The following is a 4,446-nucleotide window of genomic DNA, read 5'->3' on the forward strand; positions in this document are numbered from 1 at the left end:
ATCTAGAAGTCTGGCTTATGAACAGAACACTCCCCAGTAGCACCTGGCCACTTACCTGTTGTTCCTCAATTCAGGACTTGGGCTGGTTCGAGTCCTCCCACACGTCCTTTTACTAGTCTCAGGGTCCTGCTTCCAGCTCATTACCCTAAGTTTCATATATGAGGTCCTGTGAGGCTGTGGCTTGAACCTTTTAACTGCAACCTCGGGGATCACATTTAGGTGTTTCAGCTGTGTCCTATGGCTTCAAGATATTAAAGATGCTTTTCTGGATGAACTGCATTGACTGCACTGGTTCAACTGTCTCTGTGCTATTTTTGAGTCACCTCTCTTACCTGTCTGTTCTCAAAAGTGTTGGTAGTATTCTATCTCTGGCTCATTCTGTCAAATCTATCACTGATTTATCATTTGTTTTTCTCTTAATTAAATGTCACTTTTAATCATGGATGCTTCCTTCTACAAACTAACTTCACCATCATTTGGGTTAAACAATGTGATAGTATACCACATTATAGTGTTTACTAAAGGCATGTCAATATTCTATCTAGAGAGGAAAATGATGGGTACTAAAGGCAGCCATGTCTATAGTCCAGTCGGAGATATTAAAGATGTGAATTAAAGGCAGGCATATCTGTATTCCAGCCAAAGGGATTAAAAGCTTGTGATGTGTCTGAATTTAAGCCAGACTACGGACCAAAAAGGCCTTTGAATGTGAACTCTTAGAGAGCAAGAATGTTGCCAGATTATAATTCTTTTACAATTATCTATCTAACATATATGTACATACATGCAAGTACTGTCCTAATTTTGGTATCTTATCAAATTCAGAAATGTTAATAGTAATTTCTTACAAATTATATAACTTTCACTTTTCTATAAATGAACATGATAGTATCCCACATTTCTCTCAACTGACAGAGGGATTTTATGGATCTCTTGAACTAGATTGTGAGTGATAATACTTCAATTCCATATGCTGCTCAAACTGGACCAAGTTTAATAAATGCTTTCAGAATATAACTCATTTATCATGCCTGAGTAAGATGAAAGGAGTCCATCACTAATTATTCTGACATTCTTAACTATTATAAACTTTATAAAAGTTACAGAGATCATTGGGGACATGGACAAGATTCTTTTCAGTAATAACTTTAGTGATATCTGAGTTTTACTCCCTCTGTTGCAGTGAGCTAGTTTTCTTTACTCTTTCTTGCCTGCTCCCTTGATGAACCTGAGTGTCACAGCTCAACCATTCAGTTAATAAGGTGAGCCAGTTCAGCTCAAGTAAGTAAACCCTGCCTGCTTCCAGCAGTTTCTAGCTGTAAGGTTTGCTAGCATGGTATTAAGCACTTGATTGATGTGTTCCCATGTCACTCTATTCCCTGTAGCTGCTACCACTCTCCTATCACCTGTCATCATCTGAGAGATGTGTTTGTTGTTTCATTATCTGAGTGTCACTCTAGATTAAAAGGTCCACAAAAAAGGCAATCTGTCTCTTGTTGACTATTTCAAATGTCTATGGTGACAGGAATATTGTAGATTCTCAAAAAAATCCAAAACAAAATAAAACAACAAACAAACAAAATTAAATTAGCAATGATTTTTCACATGCTGGTTTATATTATATATGTAAATACAATATCTAAGTTCCATATATCTTTAAAAAAGTCATTATGAGCCTCATAGAAGTTTTATGTTTATAGTCCCTTGCCTCTCCATTGCAGTATATCTGTTTTCTTTTTGTCCCTTCAGTGTGTATGAAATTTTTATCAAGCAAATGCCTCAATGTGTATAGGTTTGATGTATTGTTTTTATGGAAGTAATGTAATTAAAACTATGTGTGGTGTGAGATCGTGAGTTCATGTGTATGTGGACAAGGTGTGCTATTGTACATGTGAATCCTCGTGAATTGCCAATAATGTTTGAAAATTCATTTGTAGAGAGCTAAGTTCTGCTACGCATATACATTCTTCTACTTCAATTGTATTTAAACTTTTAACTTCTGAAATAATTTGTTTCTTTGAATTTGGGTGCTCTTTAATTTCCACATCGATTTCATAGCAGTTGTAAATGAATTCACTCAGTATCAAATAATATCTATGTCAGTTTGTTCAACTATATTCACCATCAGTGAATTTATCCTGACATTGGACTTGAGACAATAATTATCAATCCATTTCCAAAAAGTTTATGCACTCAAACTGTCATTAAAAAAAAAATAGCCATTCAGTAAGATGCACTTTTGACAGTCAGACTTGCAAAAATAGCAATGCAGATAACTGTATTTTAATGCAAATTAGATATGCATATTCAAAGGTTCAACTTTCTGAAATGAATCACATAGTGTTCCTCACAATTGAAGAGACTCGACAATTTTAGCAATTTGTGTGTGTGAAGCAAAAATGGCAGTTTTAAAGTGGTTAAAACATTCGTTACCAAAACTACTGAAAACCAAGGTTATGCATATAATTTATGCAGATCTCCCTAGTCATACTTGAAAAGTTCATCCCATGATCTTGTATATGTATACCTTCCACAAACAAACTGCCAGCTTTTAAATAAAAAAATTAATGTTATATATTTATATGTTATTATTCCATGCAGTAACAATATACTCAAAAATAAAAGAAGTATTTTCACCAAAAATGTTTTTTCCACTCCCACTCACCAAATTGTTTTATAATTTTGTAAAATTATTAAGTGAGTAATATACATGTTTTGCAAAAAATGTACACAAATAAAATTGTCCTTAAAAACACAGACTTCAAAATTTTATTTACTTTTTTCCAAGTAAAAACTTAAACTTGAATCCTTTCTCCATAACTCTAAGCTTATGTTGTACTTCTTTTTCTCCTTTCTCCCTCCTTTTCCCTCTCTGTATTTGATAATCTCTCTCTCTCTCTGTCTCTGTCTCTGTCTCTGTCTCTGTCTCTGTCTCTGTCTCTGTCTCTCTCTCCCCAATAACTTACCTCACATTCTTTGGAAAGTTCTTACTCCTTCTCTGTCTTTATTTTTCTACCATGAGATCTGATAATGCACCTGTACCTACACATTTTTTTTCTATTTTTGGGTGGGTAAAACGATGTTCCCTTTTCCTTGTCATACCAAGCATGGTCTCTCTCTCTCTAATTTTCCAAGAAACTCTTCCCTCTGTGAATCCTAAATTTTCACACATCAGCACTGTCCCAAAATTATAAAATCACTTTTAGCATCAACAAAACTTATTATAACAATGAAATCTTTGAAACAAAAATTGGTATGCAACACAAATAATTATCCAAATAGTTTATACTTCATTAAGAGAGCCCTATAAAAACTAAACATATACATGCTGACATTGTTCATTATGATATTTTTATAAGTGTATGCTGTAATAATATTTATATCTTAAAGTGTCACTGGTATCCCTCTTCTCATATTTGTGCAATTTTAAACTAGTTGATAGACATTCTTTTGTGTTTGGTTATTGGTTAGCCAGTGAGGTTTGAGTTTACTGGTTTGGTTCCGTCCTCTTCAACCACATATGTTTATAGAGCATTTTCATTGTATTTGAATCAGTGATGTACTGGGGATCTCAATGAAATAGCAAGTAGACATTTTTCCATTGTATGAGTTAAATGATTCTATTAATTTGTTTTCATTTGTTCTTTTGAAAATTATTATTATTATGAGACATTTCATGGGAGAGACCAAACCTAGGATATTAAGCATACTAGGGAAACACTCTACAATGAGTCACATCCCTGGCTTTATTCTTTAATTCTGAAAATATGAAAATAATTCAACTTATAAAAATTCAATCTGATGCTTATGAAACATCCTCCTTGTTCATGAAATTGTTATAAATCTAGAAGTTGGACAGCTAACTTTCTTTTAGAGTCTGTAGGAGATGAAATTCCACAGCTCCTGCAGAGGTGAATTTGACATGTAACAAGATCATCTTTCTATATATAAACATTTATAATTCCTACATCTGGTAATCTATTCTGAAGCTAAACACCTGCAACCACAAATTTGTTTATGAATTAAAAATATAACAAACAACTCAAATATCCATCAATATACTACAATTTCTTAAGGTATGGAATATTAGTAAAAATAAAATCAAACAGTACTAAAATTGATAAAAACTTAATTCAAAAACATTCTTGTAAAATGTTTTACAAAACATACAAAAAGAACTGCATATATACATATATATATTATAAAACATATTTTTTAGGACAAGACATGGAAACAATGTATAAAACTAATGGGGATGATTTCTAATAAGCAAAGGAAGGCTAGATTTTTTTTTAAAAGAGGAAAAGGCTATTAATAAAAATACCTAGAGTATATAGTTTTGCTAAAGATTAAATTATATTACTAATAAAGTAATTGTAAGAGTCACAGGTAATAGAGGACACCAAAGAAACAAAGCCTTGTAAACGCAGCATGATGGGTACACAT

Source organism: Mastomys coucha, unplaced genomic scaffold (genome assembly GCF_008632895.1).
Source record: "Mastomys coucha isolate ucsf_1 unplaced genomic scaffold, UCSF_Mcou_1 pScaffold17, whole genome shotgun sequence".
Lineage (NCBI taxonomy): Eukaryota > Metazoa > Chordata > Mammalia > Rodentia > Muridae > Mastomys > Mastomys coucha.